The sequence below is a fragment of the Symphalangus syndactylus genome, chromosome 19 (genome assembly GCF_028878055.3).
Source record: "Symphalangus syndactylus isolate Jambi chromosome 19, NHGRI_mSymSyn1-v2.1_pri, whole genome shotgun sequence".
Taxonomy (NCBI): Eukaryota; Metazoa; Chordata; class Mammalia; order Primates; family Hylobatidae; genus Symphalangus; species Symphalangus syndactylus.
This window is the reverse complement of record NC_072434.2, coordinates 77,182,601-77,191,434: the sequence shown is the minus strand read 5'-3', so window position 1 is coordinate 77,191,434 and position 8,834 is coordinate 77,182,601. Positions and strand designations below refer to the sequence as shown.

Below are 8,834 nucleotides of genomic sequence, written 5' to 3'. Positions count from 1 at the left end.
TAACAAAGCAAACAAATTTACTTGGTAACTTTAGATAGTAACACATGCCGAAAAACTAAGAAACAAAGATACATAATACAATGATTTGATAAAGAGTGACCAGGGTGGAGGTGACAGGATTTAGCCAGGAAGGTCGCATGTGATATGAAGCAATGCGAAGGTGCATTGTGAAGATATGATGCATGGATAGGAAGACCACCTTGTGAAGATGTGGAAGCGCAGCAGTCCAGGTAGCGGAAAGAGCAGGAGCCGAGGTCCTTAAGCAGGAATGAGCTTGACTTGCTCTGAGGACAGGTGGGGGAGTGTTGGACTCAGGAAGGTAGGTGATCCAGTGTGTGGTAGCAGATGAGCTTATCTGACAGGCAGAGTCAGTCATGTGGGACATTGGAAACCATAAAAGGAGCCTAAATCTTAGTCTATATTCAGGGGTGACTCTGGGAGGAATTTTCCACAGGGAAGTGACACTGTCTGCTTTGCATTTTAAAAGACCATCCTGTCTGCTTTATAGGGTGGTGAGTATAGGAAGAAGTGAGTGTAAAAAGAATAGTTAATAGAGTATGCATAACCCAGGTAGGAAATTCTGGTGCCTTGGCTTGAACTAGAATAGTTGCTGGAGATAAGGAGAAGTTGACACAGCAGGGATTCATCTTGGAGATAAAGCCAACAGGTTTGCTGATGGATTGGATGTGAGTGGATGGGAAGGAAAGAAATTAAGGATGATGCTTAGATTTTTGGCAAGGTGTCTGGATGGATGATGGTAACTTTAAATGAGATGAGGGAGACCAAGTCAGGGCTATTAGGGGAGGAAGGTCAGTGGCAGTCAGAGTTTCCCTGGAGCCAGGTTAGTTTGTCATTTTTCTTAGCCAAGTGAGGTTGTCAGATTGGCAGTTGAATCTACTCTACGTTTGCAGCTCAGTGGAAAAATTAGGGATGGAAATTTTTTTTTTTTTTTTTGAGACAGCGTTTCACTCCTGTTGCCCAGGCTGGGTGCAATGGCATGATCTCAGCTCACTGCGACCCCCACCTCCCAGGTTCAAGCGATTCTCTTGCCTCAGCCTCAGGAGTAGCTGGAATTACAGGCATGCACCACCACGCCTGGCTAATTTTGTATTTTTAGTAGAGACAGGGTTTCTCCATGTTGGTCGGGCTGGTCTCGAACTCCCTACCTCAGGTGATCCACCTGCCTTGGCCTCCCGAAATGCTGGGATTACAGGTGTGAGCCATAGCGCCTGGCCAGATGGAAGTATTTAAGTACGTAGATTGTTTAAGTCTCAGCTCTGTGCTAGACAATGCATATCACCATTCATTCATTCAACAGGCCCTGTTCTAGGCACTGGGGTTACAGTAGTAAACATAACAGACAAAAAGCCCTACCCTCATGGAGCTGACATTCTAGCAGGAGGAGAGGGGCAACAAACAAATATGTGAATGAAATGTATGTTAGGGAAAAAAAGAGCAGGAATTATAGAGACAGGGATGCAGGTTGAAGATGGAGGATCAAATTTAAAATCAGTGGTTAGGGAAGGTATGTTTGAAAAGAATAAGACCTGAGTGAGGTGAGGGAGTGAGTATGTGGTTACCTGGGGAACTACATTTCAGGAGGAGCGCAGGCAGGTGTGGGCAGGCGTGAGTTCTCTCAATCCCAGCCCTTCCCAGTTCTGTGTGGGTTGTCCATCAAAGCTATTATTGCTCTCACCACCTCTATCAGCCAGTGGTTGAAGGGGTAGCCTGTGAGTGTCACCAAGTCCACTGGCTCCTCTGCATTGAATGGACTCACTTGTTGACTAATGGTGGGCGGCACTAGCCGGGACACTTGCCCTCAGCAGGCGGCTTCTCCACCAAGCCTGCAGGCGTGAAGAGGAAATCCCACAGTCCTGGAACTCACAGGAAAGGGCGCTGCTCTGTGCTCACTGATACTGCAGCCCCAGAGGGTAGGATTCCTCCAGAAAAGAAGTAAACAAACAAACAACATGTTCCCTAAATCTTTGACTTGGGCTTAAGCTTTTCCCTGCTCTTTGTATCTGTCCTCCATTCCTGACAATATAGCTGGGATGCCTGCCTTTGTCACCAAGCCTGGCTCAGGCAGATGCACATCTTCTGGGACTTCAGCTTTGTCATGCCCTGGCTGATCCAGCCACCATACTAGCCCCTGCCCAAGGCCCTGAGTTCATGGCTGCCATTTCCTCCTGTTTCTATGGGCAGCCTCGACTTACCCGGCAGGTTTTGGAGCCAAATGGCCTGGGTTTGTTTCCTGGCCCTTATCAGCCATGTGACCTTGAATCAGTCAATTTATTTCTTTTTCTTTTTTTTGAGATGAAGTCTCTGTCACCCAGGCTGGAGTGCAGTGCTGTGATCTCTGTTCACTGCAACCTCCGCCTCCTGAGCTCAAGCAATTCTCTTGCCTCAGCCTCCCGAGTAGCTGGGATTACAGATGCCCACCACCACGCTTGGCTAATTTTTTATTTTTACTAGAGACAGAGTTTCACCATGTTGGTCAGGCTGATTTCAAACTCCTGACCTCAAATGATCCACCCGCCTCGGCCTCCCAAAGTGCTGGGATTACAGGCGTGAGCCACCGCGCCCGGCCAGTCAACTTCACAAGGGCTGTGTTTCTTCATCTGTAAAATGGAGATAATAACCCCGTCAATGTGTTTGTAAGACATAAATGTGGCCGGGTGCGGTGGCTCACGCTTGTAATCCCAGCACTTTGGGAGGCTGAGGCGGGCGGATCACGAGGTCAGGAGATCGAGACCACGGTGAAACCCCGTCTCTACTAAAACTACAAAAAAATTAGCTGGGCGTGGTGGTGAGCACCTGTAGTCCCAGCTACTCGGAGAGGCTGAGGCAGGAGAATGGCGTGAACCCGGGAGGCGGAGCTTGCAGTGAGCAGACATCGAGCCACTGCACTCCAGCTTGTGCGACAGAGTGAGACTCTGTCTCAAAAAAAAAAAAGAAAAGACATAAATGTGTTACTACATCTGCAATTATTAGTCCTGTGCTCGCCATGCATTTGGTGTTCAAAATAAAATGTATTATTATTGGCTAGTTATCATCTGCCCTTTAAATAGATATAAATAAATATTGTAAAGTACAGCCAGTGACAGCAACAGTAGATGTCTGTCCCAGTTGTGTTTAGGCAACATGCTGGCTTTTAAAAATGCCAATAATATATTTTATTTAGTGAATATATCCAAAATATTTTCAGTTCAATGTGAACAATATAAAAGTGAATGAGATATTTTACATTCTTTATTATGGTAAAATATATAAAAGATAAAATTTATTATCTTAACCATTTTTATGTGTACAGTTAAGTGGGATTAAGTTGATTCTCATTGATGTGCAACCATCACCACCACCCATCCACAGAACATTTTTTATCTTGCCCCAAAATATTAAGCACTTTGCAAGTTTGTGTGTTATCCTTGCACAGGGCCCATGCTAATTTCCTCTGTGTCATTCCAATTTTCAGTATCACTTCCAATATTACTTGTTTTCCACACAAACACCACACCTTGGCCTTTTAAAGGGGTTCGCCGATGGTCTGAAAGTGAGCAACAAGTGTTAAAGTACCTGTCTTACAGAGTAAGTTAGCTTTAAACCTCATGCAATTTTGCATGCTAAAGATGCCTCTGACTGTGGATTCTGTGGACACACATCTTAGTGTAACAACTACAGCTTGAACATTTTCATTTTTCACTCGACCAGAACTAATTTAAGGTGCGTCGTCACCAATGTGCTTTCTCATAGGGTCTATTCCTGACTAATTGGAGGCATTGTGTTAGTAAATTCTTTCCACAGATCTTAGATCTGAGTCCTTTATGGAGGCAGTGTTAACTTTCTATTGTAAACATTTGTTACTCAACTCCAGATCAGATACGAAACGGTTATTGAGATGATGTGCAGAAATACTTTTTTTTTCTTTCTATTCCACATGACTTTTTAAAACCTGGTTCAGGATAGAAAAGGATGCCTGAGTTAGGATTCAGGGATTAACTACCACCCACAGGCTCACTTCTAGGTACATGGAGAAGTGCATATCCCCATGTCCCCTTGAGGTTAGGTGTGGCCATGTGGCTTGCTTGGCCAGTGGAATATGGGCAGCAGTTACCTTGCCCCAGTCAACTCTGAAACTGTGTGTGAAGCTAGTGGCGTCATAAAATGATGGATCCCCCATCAGCCTGGGACCCTTAACAATTACAAAGAGCAGAGGCCCCTCCTGCCCAATGGCAGGCATGTAATACAGCAGCAATAAAGTTTTGAGTCTTTAAACCCCTGAGATTTGGGGATTATTCATTACAACAGCATAATCAACCTTAACCTGGCTAATACAGGAGCTAAGTAATAAATACAAAAAACTCACTGCATCATGGAAGGCCTTCCTCCTTTTCCCTGCCCATCAACAGTCTTCTCTGACAAGCATTATAAACAATAGAACAAATTCTGAAAGAAAATCTCCCTTGGTCATAATTTTAACATGGCTAGGTTTTTTTTTTTTTTTTTTTTTACGGAGGCTCGCCCTGTTGCCCAGGCTGGAGTGCAATGGCATGATCTCAGCTCACCACAACCTCTGCCTCCCTGGTTCAAGCAATTCTTCTGCCTCAGCCTCCTGAGTAGCTGGGATTACAGGCACATGCCACCATGCCCGGGTAATTTTTAGAAAAGATGGGGCTTCACCATGTTGGCCAGGCTGATCTCGAAGTCCTGACCTCGTGATCTGCCCGCCTTGGCCTCCCAAAGTGCTGAGATTACAGGCGTGAGCCACCACGCCTGGCCTAATTTTTTTATTTTTAGTAGAGACCAGGTTTCACCATGTTGGTCAGGCTGGTCTCGATCTCCTGACCTAGTGATCCACCCACCTCAGCCTCCCAAAGTGCTGGAATTACAGGTGTGAGCCACTGCACCCGGCTGGCTAGCTCTTTTATGTTGTTGTTTTTCCAGCTCAGGTTTGGTGACGTAATGGAGCCTTAAAATCTGACCTTTTTTGGGCCGGGCACAGGGGCTTACTCCTGTAATCCCAGCACTTTGGGAGGCCGAGGACGGTGGATCATGAGGTCAGGAGATCGAAACCATCCTGGCTAACATGGTTAAACCTCGTCTTTACTAAAAATACAAAAAATTAGCCGGGTGTGATGGTGGGCGCCTGTAGTCCCAGCTAGCTACTCGGGAGGCTGAAGCAGGAGAAGGGCGTGAACCCTGGAGGTGGAGCTTGCAGTGAGCCGAGATGGTGCCACTGCACTCCAGCTTGGGCGACAGAGCAACACTCCATCTCAGAAAACAAAAAAAGTCTGACCATTTTGAAGTTTCAATCCTCTAAGGTAACATGGTTATCAGTGGGCATTGGTGTCTGGGTGTATCTGTCTCTCAATCATCTTCATGACATTTTCATCCATTTTTCACTTGACAGATGTATTGGGGCTGAAAGTGATATTCTTTATTTTTTTTCAAGTTAGAGAAAATATGCTCCCACATGAGTCGATTCTCTTTCTAATTTGAAACTCCAAGCTACTCCATCTTCCAAAGATGAAGATGTGACAGAAGGTGATCACTGGGATTCCATCCGTTTGCTGCTGCCTCACTTTCAGAAAAGCGGGAAGGAGGCTGATCCTAATTTAGTGCCTACAGCACTCAGGCACTATGCATATTATTTAGAGCAGCTTCCAGTGCAATCTCCTGAAAGAATGGTTCTTAACTTTTCCTTAGGTCGCAAACTTCTTTGAGAATGTGTTGAAAACCACTGAGCCTCTCTTCAGAAATCAACATACAAAAAGTTTGCATTCAACATAAGGATGTTTGCAGGGGTCATGAACCCCAGCTGAGCTCCCTTCAGATGCATTTCTGCCTGTTCTAGAGCGATGTCATGGGGCAGAGAAGCGTAATGTAAGGAAATCACACAATTAAAAAACCCGAGTCCCACTTATCAGACACTTGCTAGCTGCAGAATCTGAGCAAGTCACCTGACGTCTCTGAGCCCCATCTCCTTTTAATACGGAGTAATCTCTCCTGGGCCTGCTCTGTGCTGCGTGGTGTGTTAGAAGGGGGAATGGAGCCACAGCGATGCTTAAGACCCACTGCCTGCCCTGAGAAAGCTCACAGGCTAGTACACTAAGGGAGAGGGGATAATATACATCTATAGAGGAGAAGCAACCCCCTACCTCTCGCCTATACTAACCCCCCCACCTACCCACCCCCCGAGAGCCAGCTTTCAGGACACAGATTGGGTCCCATCTGCCACAGGGTGGGGCTGCAGGTTTTACAAGGTTTCATTTGGGCATGGCTGTCTGATTCCTCCTGCTTCCACACTTCAGCTGTGGACACACCCAATTCTGCTGTCTCCTTCGGGCTGGCTTGAGAGAAAGGCAGAGCCTGTCCCTCTAGAATGGAGCCTCTGGCTCTCTTTTCTCTGTTTCACAAATGAACAGGCTTTTCATTTGGGGTTCAACGTTACATTTACGTTTGGGGATCCACAGAGGCCCCATTTGGGCCCAGAGGCTCATCCCAGTGCCGCAGTCTGTAAGGAACTTGGCTGAAAATGCAGTGAGCGTTTGGTTTCTCACCTATTATCACTCATTTCATTTGTACATCTCCCTCAGGGAATCGGGTGGGAGGGAGTGTGCTTGGCAGATGAAAGTTCAGGTCTTCCTGAGTCCCCTGAAACAGGGGCAATGCCCAAACCCCATGCGAACACTTTAGAAAGAGTAGCCAGGACGTAATCTGATCAGTGCTCTGGGGGTAACATGGGCTGTGTGCTCTGGAGGCAGAGAGGAGGAGCAGCTCCCTGTGGGGTAATGATGCCGCCTGGCTGACCTCTCAGCTGTGAAGAGGGCATGAAACGAATTGCACACGGTCGCTTTGCAGATGTCTGGATGAAAGCAAGATGCTATAGTCATTCGCCAACGTTGACATCAGCCCCTCAGTTTATCTCAAGGGGAATGGGGCTGGCTGGAGTATCTACTCCCTTCCTTTCCTGACTCCCCCCTCCCCAGGCCCACCCCACCCCCCCAAGATGATTGTTCTGTAGTCAAGGGGAATGAATATCTATCTTACAACATGATATGCTTTCCAAACCCTTTGAGCTTGTGCTTCTCTTCTTTCTTTTCCTTTGGGAAATAAGATTCTGGGTCAGAAAGTCTTCTACATTTAAAGAAATTACTTAAAGAAGAACATCTTCTTTCTCTGCTAAGGCTAAAAGCAAGCCTGATCCCCCATGCTAATGAATTTGCAATGCTAGGGCACATTCGGAAGCTGCCCAGAAGTGGGTGGAAAAGACGGTCTGATTTAACTGAGAGTAAATTGTGCTCAAGTGATATGAAATCTCTCCAAAGCAATGTACAACTCAACTGCAAGCTTTCCTCATTTTTTCCCCCTACTTCATCTGCTTTTCTACTTAGATTCTATGGACTAAGTCACATGGCATTGAAGAAAGTCACATTACATCACAAGCGTGGACACACCTTCTCCCCAGCTGGGGCAATCTGGCTGTCCCTACTTAGTCCACAGAGATGAAGACACAAACAAGCTCCTCCTCTCTTCTGTTTATCTTCAAAACGGCTCCTGTAGATGTCCAAGCCTGTAATTCCTCAAATCTGGGGCCTCATCATTTACATGCTTTGCTTTCAACTCCATAAAGTGTTCCTGTGCCCTAAGGAACAGGAGCCCTGTTTGTTCATGTGCCAGTTTGGAGAGCCAGGACCTAACTGCAAATAATTGAGCACATGTGCAGGAGTCTCAGGAGCCTGTATGTGGAAGCTTGAGCCTCCCCAGCTGAGCTTCCAACTGACTCCCACAGCACCTCTCAGTTTTGCTTCTGGCACGGAAGCCCCAGGCTTGAGATCCAGCTATGTGGCATTGGACCCAGCTCAAAGCTATAGCCCAGGGTGGAAGGGAAACAGCTCGATGTTTTCATCTCATACTGCAAAACAAGACGAAGCCTTCTATCCTTTTACAATGAGATAAGAAGACTAGAATTTATACCAGTTTGCAAGTTAATTGTCCAGAATGTAAAAAGATGCAATCTGCATAATTAATTTGCATTTCTGATGGCAGAACAGAAATTCAGTGACTACCAGTGTAACTTAGGAGAGTAAGAATTATCTCATGTGAAAAATGATTAGGCTTAGCTAAGACCTGATGACAAGCCAAGACCCTACCTCTGTTACATTAACATAGTATTTACTCATTCATTCAATCATAATCTTAGCACCTACTTGTATATGCCAAGCTGGGCACAAGATACTGAACAAGAGATAATTCTTGCCCTCGTGAAATTCAGTCTAGTGCAAGGTATAGACAGGTGAATAGAAATCAAAGTATAGTGTAACGAAAGTTGAATGTTGGCCAGTTAACAAAAGAACAGCAATTTTTAGCCATAGAAAAAGACACAACCTTTTTTTCAAAATATAAGGAACTAAGGCTGGGTGCGGTGGCTCATGCCTGTAATCCCAGCACTTTGTGAGGCTGAGGCGGGCAGATCACGAGGTCAAGAGATCGAGACCATCCTAGCCAACATGATGAAACTCCCATCTCTACTAAAAAACACAAAAATTAGCTGGGCGTGGTGGCATGGGTCTATAATCCCAACTACTCGGGAGGCTGAGGCAGGAGAATCACTTGAACCTGGGAGGTGGAGGTTGCAGTGAGCCAAGATCATGCCACTGCACTCCAGCCTGGCAACAGAGCGAGACTCTGTCTCAAAAAATAAAAAAAAAAGTAAGGAACTCCAAGGCAAAGAATCCATAGACTATCCTTAAACTTCATGAGGTTAAATGTCGATCACTATACACATGTGACTTATGGTTGTCTATTTTTATGAATTATTTATGTATTTACTAAGA

The 8,834-nt window shown here is 45.7% G+C and overlaps 1 non-coding gene across 1 annotated transcript; it reads right to left on the bottom strand.

Moving 5' to 3' along the window:
• Window positions 1-3,388: 3,388 nt before the first annotated feature.
• LOC129459053 (U6 spliceosomal RNA) lies at window positions 3,389-3,493 on the bottom strand. The gene has a single exon (XR_008649867.1). It is a non-coding gene; the product is annotated as a U6 spliceosomal RNA (small nuclear RNA).
• Window positions 3,494-8,834: the final 5,341 nt, after the last annotated feature.